Source organism: Cygnus olor, chromosome 2 (assembly GCF_009769625.2).
Source record: "Cygnus olor isolate bCygOlo1 chromosome 2, bCygOlo1.pri.v2, whole genome shotgun sequence".
In the NCBI taxonomy this organism is placed as follows: domain Eukaryota; kingdom Metazoa; phylum Chordata; class Aves; order Anseriformes; family Anatidae; genus Cygnus; species Cygnus olor.
The window spans coordinates 22,369,021-22,387,091 of record NC_049170.1 but is presented as its reverse complement, the minus strand read 5'-3'; the positions used below and the strand labels follow the sequence as shown (position 1 = coordinate 22,387,091).

The 18,071-nt window shown below is 42.1% G+C and overlaps 1 long non-coding RNA gene across 1 annotated transcript; it reads right to left on the bottom strand.

Moving 5' to 3' along the window:
• Positions 1-2,801: 2,801 nt before the first annotated feature.
• On the bottom strand, positions 2,802-15,411 carry LOC121066228. Its single transcript, XR_005817601.1, has 5 exons — positions 15,087-15,411; positions 14,135-14,219; positions 11,853-11,915; positions 4,511-4,645; positions 2,802-3,373 (listed from the first exon to the last, which is right to left on the bottom strand). It is a non-coding gene; the product is annotated as an uncharacterized LOC121066228 (long non-coding RNA).
• Between the last annotated feature and the right edge of the window lie 2,660 nt (positions 15,412-18,071).

Here is an 18,071-nt window from a genome sequence, read left to right as displayed (position 1 = left end):
AAAGTTAGTAGTGAGCTTTGAGAAACCAGAATCTAAGCATCAAGAGAGGAAGACAATTCAATTTTTTTCTTAGTACGGTTATCTTCTTTTCTGGTGTTGGACGGGTGGATGTCAAACTAACTGCAGCTGTCACAAAAAGAAGAGAGAACTAGCCGGGGATAGACAATTCCCTCAACTGTCACCATTGTGCATTTAAGAAAGCTTCTGAGTGTCTGGGGTATATTGGACAGAGCATAAAGGAAACGAACTGGAAGAAGGAGGAAAGAATTCAGGTAATGTGAGACTGACAGTTGTATAAACATATATGTATCTATAGATATGTCTATAGATATTGATAAGCAAATGACATGGGCCAGAATTGAGGTACAGAAGTGAAAGGGGAAGGATTTGAAAACCTAGAGTCTTTCAAAGACTAGAAGGGTAAGAAGGGAATGAGGAGCCCATACAGCAAAAAGTATTGATTGCTAGAGCGCTAGGGAGATGAGTTGGAGGAACAGAAAGTCATAGAGGGAAAATCTTTCTAGAATTAAAGAAGAAAGCTACTTCTTGGTCAAAAAAGAAAGAAAGAAAGAAAAAAAAGAAAAGAAAAAAAAAAAAAGAAAGAGAAAAAAAGAAAAAAAGAAAAAGAACAAAGAAAAGAAAAAAAGAAAAAAGAAAAGAAAAAAGAAAAAAAAGAAAAGAGAAAGAAAAAAAAAAGCAAAGAAAGAAAAGAAAGAAAAAAAGAAAAGAAAAAGAAAAAGAAGAAAAGAAAGAAAAGAAAAGAAAAGAAAAAAAGAAAGACAAGAAAGAAAGAAGAAAAGAAAGAAAAGAAAGAAAGAAAAGAAGAAGATAGAAGGAAAGAAAGGAAGGAAGGAAGGAAGGGAAGGAAAGGAAAGGAAAGGAAAGGAAAGGAGGGGAAAGGAAAGGAAAGGAGCAGAAATGAAAGAAAAGGAAAGGAAAGGAGGAAAAAAAAAAAAGGAAAGGAAAGAAAGGAAAGGAAAGAAGGAGAAGAAAAGAAAGGAAAGAGAAGAGAAAGAGAAGAGAAGAGAAGAGAAAGAGAGAAGAAAGGAAGAAAGAGAAAAAGAGAAGAAAGAAGAAAGAAAGGAAAGAGAGAAGAAAGGAAGGAAAGAAAAGGAAAGGAGGAAAGGAAAGGAAAGGAAAGGAAAGGAAGGAAAGGAAAAGAAAGGAAAGAAAGGAAAGGAAAGGAAAGGAAAGGAAAGGAAGGAAGAAAGGAAAAGGAAAGGAAAGGAAAAGAAGAAGAAAAAGGAAAGGAGGAAAAAAAGAAAAAAAGAAAAGAAAAGAAAAAAAGAAAGAAAGAAAAAAGAAAAAAAGAAAAAAGAAGAAAAAAAAGAAAAAAAAAGAAAAAGAAAAGAAAGAAAAGAAAAGAAAAGAAAAGAAAAAAAGAAAAAAAAGAAAAGAAAGAAAAAGAAAGAAAGAAAGAAAAAGAAAAAAGGAAGGAAAGGAAAGGAAAGGAAAGGAAAGGAAGGAGCGGAAAGAAAGAAAGAAAGGAAAGGAAAAGGAAAGGAAAGGAAAGGAAGAAAGAAGAGAAAGAAAAGAAGAGAAGAAGAGAGAGAAGAAGAGAAGAAGAGAAGAGAAAGAAAAGAAAAAAAAGAAAAGAAAGAAAAGAAAAGAAAGAAGAAAGGGAAAGAGAAGAAAGGGAAAGAAAGGGAAAGAAAAGGAAAGAACAGGTCCAAAGGGATGCAAATGGTAGCTCTGAGGCTGGTTCAGATGCAGGTTTTTGGAAGAAAGAAAGGAAAAACCCATACAGAAAAATAAAGAGAGCAAAACAGATGAAAAGGAGATCTCAGAGCAGGTTAATTTTAATGATTTCAAGAAGCTTAGAGGCGAAGTAGAAAAGGGAGATGAAAAGATGGTTGGGAAAGTCTTACTTTGCATTTACTGGGAGCACTGGTGCTAGAAGCTGAACTGACAGGCAGGAGCTGAGGGACCAAACAGAAGGAAGTGATTTTATGGCTCACAGGAACAACTAGCTGGAGGTAAAAATAAGTCATAATTGATGCAAGGTCTTCTAGTTTATTCAGGAAAAAAAAAAAAAAAAGAAAAAAAAGAAAAAAAAAACAATATTTTTCCTGTTAATTACTAGGGACAGTTCTTGAAATGCAACAGCTTGTTTTAAAGAGCATATGGTAGGGGGTGCTAGGCAAATGCAGCAGACAATGTGTTACTAAAGAAGAAGATCTCTTTTACATAAGGAGACATATGTAATCCAAATATATCCACACAGTATCATCAAAAGGGGTATTTTAAATCATGCAGTCTATAATACTAATATTCAGCCTACAAATAATCAGTAAGCTATGTACAATCAGTCCTCTCAGAGATTACACTAAGGGGCAGCTTAAGTCTTAGACATACAGAAAAGAGGAGAGGTAGCCAGGAGACTGCTACGAGAAGCGATGTGCTAACCCAGCCTGATCGCATGCTGAGGTCAATAAATGGTCCTGTCATCTGGAAGCTTCTCAAACCTCTGCAACCCCAGGAACTGCTCCGTTTACATAATATCCTTTCCCTCCCTTCCTCAAGCTCTCTTTGAATATGTGCTCGTAACTTAAATTTATTTTTCAGAAATGCTATTTTTATGGCATTAGGGTTTTGTATCTCTGCAACAAAATGGTTCTCTTACTGTCTCATTGACACCTTTTGTCAGCTGCCTCTGTGTTTTATGTTCTCGGTAACAGTACGCAGAATTTTCTGATCTACCCTCTCTTATCTCCACCCAAACCCTTTTGTAGATGAGCCACAGGGGGACAAAATGGCAGCACTCTGCATTTCACTCATAAAATTATTTCTGTGTAAAATAAAGTTTGTGTGTGTGTGTGTTTTAATAAAGTCACAAACAAACCCTGCCAGAGAATGAATAAGCGGATTTTATTAAAACCCCAAACTAATTATGAATACCCATTTTTGCAGCATCCTAGAGAGGAATGGAGTGCTGGAGGAGGCAAGAGGAGGGCTGTGCGTGGCAGCAGCGGTGGTGTAGGAGACAAGGGGCCATGGTGGGTCCCCTTCATGCGTTTGGGATATGACTGTCTTGGCCCTTCGGCAGATGGTTGCATGTATAGGCCCTGGGACAGTTGGGATGATTTGTTGATGCTAAGGGGTGGGAGGCATGACACAGCCTCCCAAGGAGCACCTCTGAGGGAAAGCAACTTCTGTGGCAGCGTCTGGGTTCAGGTGACCATCTGGATTTGTGCTGCGTGTGACCTGAACTCTTCCTGCAGGTTGCAAAGGTGGCGGTGGGATGAAGAGCACAGTTCCACCTGCAAGCTGTGGTTTTTGCCGGAGAACTGGAGACCTGTGAGACGTTGCTCTGCAGCCAGATGAGGAGCCAGCCCACATGTTGCATGGCAAAGATGGTATCACACGGTTAAACCTGAAGTGGGTTTGGAGTGAGTATTTTAGATCCTCTAGACTAAGAATGGATGACTAATATTTCCCATTTTAAAAATAAAATTGAAACAGAAGTTCTAGCAACTTCAAAGTAATAGTAAATCCTCTGTAACCTAAAGAAAAATATCCCCTTCCCAGTTTTGAAAGTCTTGTTGCTTCAGTAATAGCAGACAGCCATACCGTGATCCCTCTAATGAGCACAGAGAGTGTGCTTTAATCTTGCCAATATTATCACTCAGTTATCTTTCTATAGCCTTAGGCCTCTTGGCTCCTTCTTCTTGTTCCTGACACCTTCTTCTCCTCCTGATTGCAGTGTTTCTGCTGATTTATTCTGCCAAAAGAGCTAGCAATACATACAGCTGCTCGTGAAGAACAACAGATTCAAAAATTCAAAACTTTCATGGAGGTGAAATGTATGTATCACGCCAAGTTAGCACTTCAGTATCTACCCATTTTGACTTAGCTGAGAGAGCGATTCCAACAGCCCTTTATTCTACACATAGGCTGATTTGTACAGAAATATCTACCAAGAGATGATGTGCAGCTCTGAAGAGGTTGTATCCACAAACAGAAAACAAACGTTGACAGCTTACCCTCTCTTTCAGTCTCCTAATATACCTGCTTCTCATGGGAACCTGTGGTACAAAGGACTTTGTGAGTGGCAGTTTCCACACCAACCTGGCTTTCTTAACCACACTTCTAAGGAGCTGGAATGAAAAAGCTGAGGTTGAACCTGACAACAACTGCACCCCAAGCTTACTACAGCCGTGGGTTTTTAGAGTCCACATGGAGAGATGTTCACCAGCGATCACTGCATCAGGAGCATAGCTCCTCCATAAAACTCCCAGTGCCAGGCTAGGTGTCTATATGCACAAGGAGAACTAGCTATGGAGGAACTGAAATCACCACCGAATGAGGGACACTCACAAGGGTCAATAGAAAGTGCTAAAAAGGGAAGCATGTTTCTTCTGGATTTAGACAGCTGTTGCTGTCTCTGGCCCCAGGCTGGAAAAATTGTACGTGAGATTCACAGACCAATACTCTGTCACTTCTACTCTTTGGGTACAGACAACCAGCTTCCTTTCTTTGTTCAAAAACATAGTCAGCAGCAACATCTTACCAGCTAGACTAGTGTTTAGACCTGAGTCCCTTCCAGCATGAGGCAGTGGATCAGGCCTGGTTCCCAGCAGACAAGGCTAAACACGGAGCTGTAAGCCACACGGGGATAAGCCTCCTGGCTGGTACAGGTTCCCTACTGTGCAAAAACAGTGGGGAGATTTTTAGTGTCAGATGGACGACAGGAGAACGCATGACAACATAAACCTGTAAAGCAAGAAGCTGGCAGGGCCTTACTTCAGGCCTTAGAGTAATGTGTGAGTACAGACTCAGGCCTTGAATAGCCATCGGTGCAGCCATACTGGCATGAAAGCAATGATATGGTGGTCAAAACCCAAAACCCAGGAATATCATGAAAGCAAATGCTATAAACACCTAGCACCCCTACATCCCTTTTTCTCAACCAGAAGGCCTCTCACCAAAGTCTTTCTCCTAGTCTAGCTGTTGTTTCTATCTCCTGTCCCTGTCCATGCCTCCCATCAAAGCCGTCTTTGCAGCTTTCCCTTTGGCAGCCCATTCCCAAGCCCCGCTCCAGCTGGAGCTCTTGGCTTTTTCTCTCTCTCAGCTCTACCCCTCATCCATTTTTAGGTGCTTAAACTCCTTTGCATATCTGCACCTTTGCATTTCCAGGGATAACTACTTGAATCTTAGCTGTGGCAGCAGGACTCTGGAGATACATTTCCTCACCCTCTTGCTGCTAATTAAAACCATCTCGGTGAAGGCTCTCTGCTCTGCAGTCTCAGGAGGATCCCATCCCTTTCATTTGGTACACAGTTATTTTCCAGGTGATTAGTTAGGTATTTTTAAGTGCTTTTCAAAAGCAATGTTTTGCTAGGTACAGTGCATTAAATCCACCCATCAAAATCATACTCATTATATTTTTAAAGGAAAGTAATTATTAATCATGCTAGCTAATAATTCATTGTAATTTTGAATTGGTCCTGCCACTTCAAAAATAAACTTCTTGTTTTGTCCTTTACATATGTTCTTAGAATCGCATTACTTAACACCCAGCTGTAAGCCTGCGTGAAAATCAAAGGAATAGAAATCTGTAGGCAGATGTTGCATTTCAGCATCTATTCTCACACTTAGAATCTGAAATGCTTGTGTGCAGGATTCGCTTTCCTTGAGATGATCCAGTTCATAACCAATGACTCGACACCAGCAATTATTCTTGGGCAGCAGACAGAGTACGTGCGTCCTTTGAACTGACTCCATGGATCATTGATCCCAAAAGTCACTCACCAAAGGGCAACAGGTGGTTGGTTGGGCAGTATTACAGGAATAGGAGTTTAAGGAATTGATTCAATTCCTTAAATAAAACATTACAAAGAAAAACACAGTCACCAAAGATCTGCAGATTATCCAGCAAGCTCATGGTGTGTATCTCACTCCTGAATAAAGTATGCATAGCACAAACACCTGGGGAGTCTGGTTCTTGTCATGGGGATTGAGCCTATGTGTTGGGATTGTGTCACACCAGAGTAGCAACACAAGCAAATGGAAGGAGGTATGTGAACAGCACATTTACACGAATCTGCACCTGAGCCCTGATGTTGAGCTCATTCGCTTCGTGCCTAAGGAAAAAAAAAGTCTATATTTGGCATTTATCCCAGGTTGAATCTTTTTGTATAGTTACACCATATTTTTTTTTTATTTCCAGCCATCTCAGTTCTCAATGACCAAGGATCACTGAGTCCAGCACTCAAAGGCAGTTTGTTATTGGAGTCCTGTTTGGTTTTGGTTCAGGAGGATCAGCAAACATGCAGGAGATGGGTTTACCAGGCTGCCTTTTTGCATGCAGCACAGAGGAACTGCCAAAATTGCCTTGGGCTGGGCGTCTCTCTTCGTTCAGCATCCAAAGGCCAGGGCAAGAGTCGAGGCTTAGTGCTGGTGCGCAAACCCAGCCCAGGCTTGGCAGGATGCAGAGCTCAGCAAGTAGCACGAAGCTCCCCACGCTATCGCCACGGCTCACCGCCCAGCTGCATCAGGGAATGCATGCTGACACCGTCTGTGGAAACGATTCCCTCATCTCGGTGGCCACACTTTGCAAAAATATTTTGGGAACGGTAACGACTGATAAAAATATGCGCTATAGTCTCTGCCAAGACAGTGGTAAATTTGCTATAGCAACATAGTATGTCTGATGGTTATGTTATTCTGAAGCCTCAGCTGTGGGCCAGGACTCCTTCACGCTAGATTTTGTACAAGCCCAGACTGAAAACTGTCACTGGAATTTACCGTTAAGTGATTTGATGAATGATGATAGCCTCAGTTGTGAAAAGTACTTCTTTCACAGTATGAACATTGCTATTAATATCTTCAGTTTGTTTGCTAAATTCCGTGTGCACTTAGGAGTTATGGAGAAACATGCTTTCTCACAAAAGACTGAATAATTTCTCTTTCCTCGTGTCTCTGTCCTAGAAGTGTTTTTCTCTTGCATGGGGACTGGTGCCCTAACAAAGTCCTGACTAAGAAGAATTTTGGGAGGTTGCGGAAACTATCAGTCCTTGCAGAAGACTGATGTTTGGAGAGGTGTCTCATCACAGAATTAAATACATCACATTTATAATGCATTTGCTATTTCAAGCCTATTCATATATGGCAATATATGCCTTCTTTCCCATTGTCGAAGAGATAAAACTTCACATAAGAGCATGAAGGTGGATGATGAAGGAAAAGATCCAGTGAGGAGCAAAGGGATACAAAGCAGCCACATGGGGACTGCTGTTGCCTCCTGATGTCATAAGGAATATCTCAAGGCAACGAATGAAACTATATCATAAATGGGTGTTCCTCAGATGAAAACCCAGTGGAGTCACGCTGGAGCTGCAAAGCCAGTCATTCCAAAATAATGAGTTGTTTCCAATGATATTAAGTCATGTTCTGTATTCTGTTCACAGATGCTTTAAATTGTTCTCTTATTTAGCATATTTATTTTAGGTTACATCCTCTTTCCAGCAAGCAGTGTGAGTAAACAGCTGTGAGGGTTTTCTTGCTGGTGGTGGGAAGAAGGAATTACTGCAGGTTTACCAGGGAGCAGCATGCAGCTCCTGCCTACTGGAGAGTAGATAGGGCTCCCACCTCCATTTTGCATATTTTAAAATATCATATATCAAATTAGTTCTGGTTATTTTCCTTTAACTTTTATGGTCACCTAATGAACCTGTATATGATGTGTGTATCTTATTCATCTGTTTACATATGAGCTGACTTTTGTCTTTAAATGGCCTGTGGAAAAGATTCATATAACACAATTTCATCGGATTTGATAAATACGTCTCTCTATTTGTATCAGTCCTATCAGGATCTTAGACATAAGGTAATGGTTATATAAATAAATGTACCCAATTCCAATGGAATTTATTTCACTGCATTCCCATGTTTTGTTTAGCATTTTTATGAAACCATATGAAAAATGAATGAATGCTCAAACTACTTTACATCACTCCTTGGTGGTTAATTATAGCAGAAACACTGTGATTCTTCTATGCTGAAATAGAAAAAAAATCCCTTAGAGACGTGTTTAATCATTTGGATCTAGTAGTGTTGTGTTTATCTGTTCCTTTTTGGTCCATTAGAGAGTAAATTAGATTTGATTCGCTTACGCTGATTGGCTTAGTTTTACCAGTTACCGATGAAGTACAAATAAAACTGTAATAAATCTGGCAGATGTTTAACCTGCTCTATCCAGATCTTTAACAGTCAATTCCAATTGCAATTTGCACTCAGCGATGTAACAAGACCCTTAGGAAGCCAATCTGATTTTTTTTCCCCAAACCAGACAGTTTATTTCAAGCTAGCTGAAATAGGACAAGGCAGCATATATTCATATATTTTACAAACATTTTTTGTCACCCTTGTGCCAGGGCAGCAGGAGTGGGAGATGCAGGGATAGCAGAAGAGAAGGGAGGGCAGGAGGGAAATGGGGAGGCAGGGAGGGAGAAATTAGAATCATAGGATTAGAATTAGAATCATTTAGGCTAGACAAGACTTTTAAGATCATCAGGTCCAACCATCACCTAATGTCACCAAGTCCACCACCAAATATGTCCATAAATGCCACATCCAGACATCTCTTAAATATCTCCAGGAATGGCGACTACACCTTTCCCTGGTCAGCCTCAGACTTTTCATGAAGAAATTCTTCCTAGATCCAGACTAAACCTCCCCTGGTGCAACATGAGGTTGTACCCTTTTGTCCAACCACTTGTCACTGGACAAAAGAGACCGACACCCTCCTTGCTGCGACCACCATTCAGGTAGTTGTGAAACAATGAGGTCTCCTCTAAGCCTACTTTTCTCCAAATTAAACACCCATAGTTCTCGCAGCCGTTGCTCAGATATATTGGTTCCTAGTCCCTTCAAAATCTTCATGGATCTTCTCCGAACACATTTCAGCAGCTCAGTATCTTTCCTGGAGTGAAGGGCCCACAGCTGAACACAGTCCTCGAGGTGTGCTCTCACCAGCACCCAGTGCACTGGGACAATTACTTCGCTAGTCCTGCCGGCTACACTGTTTTTGATACCACAGGGCTACTGGCCTTCTTGGTCGCCTGGGCACACTGCTGGCTCATTCACGATAGCCAGCTGTCAACCAACACCCCCAAGATCCTTTTCTGCTGGGCAGAAATCCTTTCAAATCCTTCACCAGCTTCCTCAGGACATCTCCAGGCAATGAATGATTCCTGTGCCCAGAGCTTTGCTCAACTCCCCACACAGAGCTACCCATCCCCTCAGGCGTCCCAGGCTTGGGGGCATACCGGGGGCATCAGAAATGGCATCAGGCCATTCAGCCACAAGGCTTTGGGCCATGCGGAGGGAGGTCTCTAACTCCGAGGAAGATTTCTATCCTGGCCTTGTAATGAATGCCCTTCTTCAGAAGCCAAGGAACATGGTGGCAGGAGGTTGGCCCTGGGGCCTGTCCTCTCCTCTCCTGTGACAGCAGTGCTGAAAGCGGTTGTCCAGGAGCTCCCAGAGTACTGCGAGGTTGGAGAGGGAGAAGCCTGGGCTCCACCCTCTTCCCAGACCCCACTCTCATCACGCCGGCAGTGCAGAGCCCAGGCCTGAGCAGAGCCGGGCCACCCCAGCACCCTGTGGGCGCCGGCCTGGGGACACTGTGAGAAATATCTCAGTAATTTTTCAGACAGGGTCTCTGTGAAGCTAGTTTATTCGCAATTGCAATGGCAGGCATTCTGCAAGCAGGAGCGCACAGTAGAAGGTATATCATAACCTTATAGTCCCCATTACCCGACACCTGATTTCAGCAACTCAGTATCCTCCCTGGAGTGAGAGGCCCACAACTGAACACCGAACCCTTATTTGGTTGAAAGCTGTCTGTTTCTTTCAAGAACAATATCCTTGAGCAGAGGCAGAAGGCAATGCAGAATTTGTAGATGAAAATCATAGAATAATGGTTTTTAATGCCTTTGACTTAAAAATCTGAAAATACTTGTATCTAATGCATAATGCACTAAACTGCAAGGTTCATCAGATCACCATTTAAATTGCTATGACCTTTAAAATTACTATTTAATATGCGCATGAGAAATTCTGATACTAAATTCCGTATCTTAGTCAAATTGATCTTTCTTGTGCTATTGAGAAACTGTCTGTATCTATAGAACTAAAAAGAACAATGCACATCATCAAACCAGTCCATGCTGGAGTTCGTTATGCCCCAACAAGCGCCACCAAGAAACAAAATAGCTTATTAACATAGAAAAATGTCAGTTATTTTAATTATAACGAGAGGAGAAAGGAATTTTCTCTGAGTGTGAAATTACTGCAGAGCCATACATTGATCTCTCCGTTTAATCAGTCTCTTGAGAGTGCCAGGGGAATGGAAGAGCATCTGACTGCTGTATCCGTGGCAGCCTGTAAGGTATTCAAGTTAGGTACCAGCACTTCATATTGAGGGATTTTCCCTCTCCAACTGCCAAACCCGGACTGTTAGTTGTTTCCACCACTGTGTTCCCCTTCCTGCGTAACATTTACGGAAAGACCAGAGTACTCCCTAGCCTCTTGGTTAGGTTACCTGACTGAAGGCAGGGGAGAAGCTCACCATATTTGGCTGCCTTCCACAGCTCTGTGCAAGAAAATCAGAGATTGACCTCAGCAGACAGAGCCTGCTCACTGCTCATGCAGATGCTTATTAATGTGTGAAGTTTGCTTTCTCCTTTATTTTCTGAGATCTTTTGTTCCTCCAACCAGCAGCAGAGGATGATGCTCAGCAAACAGTTGAATACACACCCGTACTGAAAACAAATAATTTGCAAACAAGACATAGCCTGGAATATGTTCTGACTATTTTGAACATTGAGTAAATCTGTCAAAATCAAATTCTGTTCACAGATAATTTGTGAATAGCAGAAAAGGCTAAAACTGCAAATAAATGTTTTTTTCTTTCCTTCACCATTTATGCTGCTCGTTCAGTACCTGAACTACCAAGCAGAAATCCTACTTAGATTCCTAAATGCCAGATCAAATTTCCTGTGCTGCCAAGACAAGCCTGATGTGTTTAGAGGAGGCAGAGGTGAGCTGGTCAGTGCAGGCATGTGTGTGCTTTGCATTAGCACTGCACTGAGCACCTCTAACCTACATCTGTTCTTCCTATAAACCAGCAAAAAAGGCATGCTACATAACTGATTTTTCTTCTTCTTTTCTTTTTCTTTTCTTTTTCTTTTTGTAGTATTTTACACTAGATTATTGTGAAGTCAGAATTTTCAAAACATTCGTACTATACACCACCTACATGATTCTGTATTTTATTGTTTGCCATGAAATCTACTCATGGGTTTAAACATACTCTTTAATAATGTTCATTTATCATTATATACAAATAAGGTAATTTTAGTAGTCTTGATTCTAAGACGTGTTTCAAAAACAATACAAAGAAAATGAAACCCTTTGTTCTTATCAAATATTTTGAAGCCTTCTAAATTATATTTCTAGATGGGTGAAAAGGAAATTTCTTTATGTATGTGAATCTTTCAGTGATTTTTCTATGTATTTTAGTTCTTTTTCTAAATGTTCAAGGGAAACTTTTGAGCTTTTAAAAGACCAATTGTCTTGAATAAGAAAGTTACTTCTTATAAAAAAAATATATATATATACACTTCTTTCTATAAAATGTTTGCAAATAAACAGTATAGCTAGAACATAAAACTTCTTAATAGAGTCCTGAATCTGTTAATATCAAATTCGACATCTTATTCTCAAACTGCCTCCTTGCTGCAAACCATACCACTTTAAAAAAGAAAGAGCCTTTTATTAAAACTGTATTCTTACACCAGTGGAGCAATATGGGAAGCTGTGATCAGAGCTGACAGTTGGTTTACTCTTACCATTTGATCACAAAATTTCTGTGCCATCTGCAGGAAGCCACACAGGCAAATGTGTCATCACATCTAATAATGAAAAGAAGAAACAGACAGAACGTGCTGTAGAAACAGACTGCTTTAATTACCCTGGGTACAATACTTCACCAAATTTGCAGACAAAAAGTCCTGTGCGGACAGGTTGCTTATGCAAAGGAGAATGTCACAGCTACGGCAAAACAAGGTCTGACCTTGGGAATGATACCTGAGCAATGTCCAAGCCGTAGATTCATTAGGGAAACCTTTTAAGCATGGGATTAGGGTATCACATGCCCTTGCAGACAGCAGAAGTTAGCAAAGGGAGGCAAAGCTGGTAGTAGCCCATCACCCTGCCTTGTGAGAAGGGCCATGTCCATCTGCCCTGGCAGCTGGCTGACCTGTGCCCTTGGAAGCTCCAGCTGTGTGTGTCATGGGTGGGGGAGGCTCACAGTCAGTGAAGCTTCACAGGAGAGAAAAGGATGCAGGTGATTTTTACTCTCAATGTGGATCTCTGACTGCACACAAGATGAAAGGAAATTGGTGCACACCAGCACCCACATTGTCTGCTGGGATGAGGTAGGACATAAGGACAGCACTGGGGGGGGGGGGGGGGGGAGGGGGAGGGTCAGGCACTCTGTTGGGATGAAATCCAAGGTTTTGGGGTGATTCAAGCAGGTAAAGCATAGAATCTGGAATCATAGAATCATAGAATATCCCGAGTTGGAAGGGACCCACAAAGACCACCGAGTCCAACTCCTGGGTCCCCAGAGAACCACCGAAAAATCAGACCATGTGTTTGAGAGCATTGTCCAAACACTTCTTGAACTCTGGCAGGCTTGGTGCCATGACTACTGGCCTGGGGATCCTGTCCCAGTGCCTGACCACCCTCTGGGTGCAAAACCTTTTCCTAACACCCAGCCTGACCCTCCCCTGTCCCAGATCCATGCCGTTCCCTCGGGTCCTGTCGCTGTCCCCAGAGAGCAGAGCTCAGTGCCTGCCCCTCCGCTCCCCTCGTGAGGGAGCTGCAGGCCACCATGAGGCCTCCCCTCAGCCTCCTCTGCTTGGGGCTGAACAAACCAAGGGACCTCAGCCTCTCCCCATATGTCTTGCCTTCCAGACCCCTCACCATCTTTGTAGCCCTCCTTTGGACATTCTCTAACAGTTTTATATCTTTCTTATGCAGTGGTCATAGAATCAAGTCCCCTTTAAGTACTGAAAGGCCATAATGAGGTCAATCCAGAGCCTTCTCTTCTCCAGGCTGAACACCCCCAGCTCTCTCAGCCTGTCTTCATAGGCGAGGTGCTCCAGCCCTCTGATCAACTTCATGGCCCTCCTCTGAACCCGTTCTAACAGCTCCACATCTTTCTTGTGCTGGGGGCCCTAGACCTAGACAAAGCACTCCAGGTGGGGCCTCACAAATGCTGAGGGGTACAATCACCTCCCTCCCCTGCTGGCCACTCCTCTTTTGATGAATCCCAGGACACAGCTGGCCTTCTGGACTGCAAGCGCATACTGCTGGCTCATGTCGAGCTTTTCATCCACCAGAACCCCCAACTCCTTCTCTGCAGGGCTGCTCTCAGTGAGTTCTTCTTCTCCCAGTCTGTGCTCATGTCTGGGATTGCCCCAGCCCACGTGCAGCACCTTGCACTTTGGTGCCCAAAATCACACACAGTACTTGAGGTGAGGCTGCACCAGCTCACAGTAGTGCAGGACAATCCCTTCCCTTGACCAGCTAGCAACGCTGTGCCTGATGCACCCCAGGGTACAGCTGGCCCTCCTGGCTGCCGAGGCACACTGCTGGTCATGTTCAGCTTGCAAACAACCGAACACCCAGATCCCTTTCTGTGGGGCTGATCTCCAGCATCTCTTCCCCCGTCTATACGTACAGCCAAGGTTGCCCCCTCCCAGGTGCAGAATTCTACACTTGCTCTTGTTAAACTTCATATTCTCGGTAACTGCCCAGCTCTCCAACCTGTCTAGATCTCTCTGCAAGGCCTCACCACCCTCGACGGAGTCAACAGCTCTACCCAATTTGGTATCATCTATCTTGCTCAAAAAACCTTCAAGTTCTACATCCAAATTGTTTATGAAAGTATTGAAGAGGACTGGTCCTAAAATGGAGCCCTGGGAAACCCCACTAGTGACAGGTCACCATCCCAATATAACCCCATTTACAAGAACCCTGTGGGCCCAACCCATTAGCCAAGTCATAAGAGCATAGCCAGCTTCCAGTACTTTGTGGAAGCACCGTCAAGTTGTCCCCCACATACCAGTTTAGCTCAGCACTTCTGGTGATATCCAGGTTTAGCAGCTGAAGCCTGCAGCCTGAAGAGACCTTCCCCTCCAAGAAATGGGCTGCAGGAGGCAGAAGAGACATCAGCACTGCTAATATTGTGATCTTGCAGAGCCCAAGCTGTACCACCCCAAGCCTCCCTGCAGGAGGACTTCTGCAAGGGCAGGAGGGCCTGGATGAGGCTCAGACTGTGCTTTGCTCAACACTAGCATAGAAAGAGCCAGGCCATGGTTGTAATGCTCACAGCTTATGAAAAAATAGCAAATTCATAACATTGCTGTATGACCAACTGTGGCAGCTCTATGTATGTGTACAAAATCAGAGTAATTTGCTGTCCTTGAATGCCACCTATAGGTTACTGTTTTCTGAAAGGATTCTGTTGCTAAATCATGGAAGACAGAGGACAAAAATCAGTTTTTGGACAAAAGAGACCAAATTTTTGCGTGTTTACTTTGATTTTTGTAAGGTGACCATAGTGACGATGATGTCCTCAGGACAGCTGCAGCCAGTACCATCTGGCTGAAATTTGTGTCAGTATCATTCTACTGGCTACAAATCAGAGTTTCCTTGTATCCGATTTTCCAAATCTTCTCACTCATGCTCATTATGGCTCAGTTATGGAGCTACCATTCAAAGGCTATTTTTCTGCAGGAGCACAACCTTATGGATTTATTCCCTATTGCAACAAAGCCTTTAGTCACTGGACAATAGAAGAATATTGTCACAAGACATCCTTCAGAAGGATGTCACAGGGCACTTTGCAACAAACGAGCTTCAGATCATTAACAGGGAAGCCAGTGATTTGCAACAGCTGTGAGTCTGGCCCTTCTTTCTGATAAGGGACTTTTAAACAGCGTGCATCTGACCCTTCATTTTACATTGTGTCCTTTCTATTTATTCATATTTTCTTAATTATAGCAGAAACTTACCTGTTCTCAGCACTTTAATAACACGAGGTTCCTCTGGGAACTGGTTTATTTGGGAAGCTGTGATAAAATAAATGACACCATCTAGAGAGGGTCTGTTCATTTCAAAGGGGATTCATCCTGCAAGATGCTGAGCATCACCTGCACTGCGCTCATGGCCTTCAGCAGCCCTTCCCTTTAAGCACCACCTTTCTAGGAGGCACCCAGCATATTGCAAGACTGCATTGCCTTGCTCTAACACTGGCTCAGTGGGTCAGGTTGAGTGCTTTAAGAATGTATTTTGCATTTGGACAATGTTGTTATCTTAGCATTTTGGGACATTCCAATGGGACATTTATTGCTATAACTTCCCTGGAATGCTTGGAAGAAGAGCAATATAAATTTTCCTTTTTTTTTTTTTTTTAAGAGAACTTCTAAAGTATGTGAATGAATAAGGTCTTACTAAAAATATTTTCTTTCTAAGTTCCTCACATCTGAACACACATAGTGTATGGGAATAGCTGTATAATTTAACAAAGATATTTATTTTATTCTACTGTGATACCTTCAGGATACTTAAAATGAAATCAGTATGAAAAGTGTTTGGTTTGAGCCATTGCATCTCTAGCATCATGTCAACTTAAAATAGAAATTTAATAGTGGAAGAATAATGCATATTAAGAAATCCAGCTGATGCAGAAGGTCATCGAAAAAGTCTGAGAGACCTACGACGTCTCCTCAAAATGTTTCCTTCAAAACATTCAACACTCAACATCTTCTTCAAGATGTTTTCCTCAAAAATTACATAGTCATTCATTACAACACTGAACTTCACTGATATGCATTAGAGCAATAAAAACTAGCCTCATCATCCAATGTTAATTATTTTATTTATTTATTTATTTTAAGTTCAAAGCATCTGAAAGTACTCAGTGAATCACTGCAGCCTTTCCTCAAATCCTTAGGTGATTTCTCAGGGAACACCTGAGAAAGAATGTGAACAGCTTGTGATCCCTTTGTTGTATAATATAATGAACTGTTAAATGCATGAGCAAAGGTGCATAATCCTGTTCTCTGAACCTTTGTGGCAAATGTAAACGCACAATGGATCATTGCAAACAGATCCTTGACACATAGGCTGACAGATTTCTGAAGCCCCAGTTGCGTTCAAATCCTCCTGATTTAGAAAGAGCTTTGATATATAAACATAAAAGTTTTGCATATAAGGATATATGTAAGGCATGTAATACTGTAACTAAGGCAAACGTAACTAGCTGAAACTAGGAGTAATTCCTCCTAACATCAACATGCCTTGATAGTACTTGTACCTAGGAGTTTATTATTTCTAGAATGAAGCTATTTGCTTGTCACTTCCAAATGTCTTTTAATTGTGCTATAACAATTAACTAATGCATTTGCTTGAATTGAAGTTTGAGCTATTGAATCACTGCAGACTTTCATTTTTTATCACGTGTGCTAAAGATGCTGTTCAAGCATCTGTCCACATTAACAGGCTCAGCTATACATTTGTTCTCACAGAGTCAAGAGAAGGCAGTAGTTTTCCTGAAGACATTCCCAGAGCCAGCTAATTGGTTTTCCTCCATTTCCTCTCCCAGGAGGTATAAACAACTTGCAGAGCGATAGAGAAAAGGAAAAAATAAATAAATAAATAAAAAGAAGCACTTGAGGCACCTTCTGAGATGACAAAGCACAAAAAGTTAGAAGAGAAATGACTTTGCCTCCTCTTTTACTCATTTCAGTATTTGCAGTGTTACTTGGTAGGGCCTCATCACCAATGAGTCAGAAAACAAAAATCTTAAAATAATCCAGAAACATTCAGGAGAGATTAGTGTTTTACAAAATTCCAGGCTGTGTCATCCCCAGAGTCTTCCCTAATGACTGTTTTACCGGAGAGGAGAGCAATGCTTTCCCTTGGCATCATTCATGAAAAAAATTGCCCTCAGCAACGGGCAGTTTGGACAGTTCTGGCCCTCACAAGATGGTATTTTGGGGCTGGCAATCCCTTTATCCAGGGAAGACTTCTCTGAGAGGTCTCAGGTAAGGCCGGAGAGTAGCACATAGCAGAGGTTGCTGCTGTCTCCAGATATCTCCTTGACCCTCCCAAGGTGGGATGGATGAAGGGGAGAACACCGTGGTGTCATGGAGGGGGTTCCCTGCATGGGCTGTCCATTGCCGTGGGAGAGGGTGGCCGCACACCTCATTTTCAAAGGCGTGCACATGCAGAAGCTTCTCTGGAACTGGGAGTGTGGCTTTGTCATCTCTGTGGGATCAGGGATGCGATTAGGACATCGTCAGTGTGTGACTTGGTAAACTGGATGTTGAGATAAGATAATGTGTTCTCATCCATTTCTGTCAACGAGGGCAGGTTTTGGCATGGCTAATGACAAAATTCGTTCCTCTGAACAAAACAGTGCATTTTTATGATTCTGATGCTGGCTGTAATTCAGTTTTTCTGTATGTCAGTTGCCAGCAACTTCCTCAGATGAATCAGTTTCTATTCCCTAAACTGAAGCAGGCAGATGTTAACAAAATATCTGTGTGATACTTAATTCCAAATACTATAAAGGGAACTTTCTTGGATTTACATTCTGTCGAGACATCTGGTTGAGACTTCGTTAAAAAATAAAATTTAAAAAAATAATCTTGGAGAAAAAAAAAGAGCAGAAGATAACCTTGTTCCAGCTTTGACAGAAGTCTTTGGGACACTCACATAAACCTTATTTCACATGCTTTTAAAGTATCTGTGAGATTGAAATATTTGTTTTTGTTTCTACATGATTCAGAAAACCTTAAGAAAGATTCCAAATGATCTTTGCAGAGAAAACTTCTCTGGCACTGCCTTTCATCCAGGTGATCAAGAAGCCTTTCGATTCGTTTCTAGCACAGACAAATAGTAAACAAAGCTTATTCAGCACTGAGCATCCATCTAGGTTGACAGATTTTGCAAGCATCCCACCTAGAGTGGAATCATACCAGGGTAAGACGGTG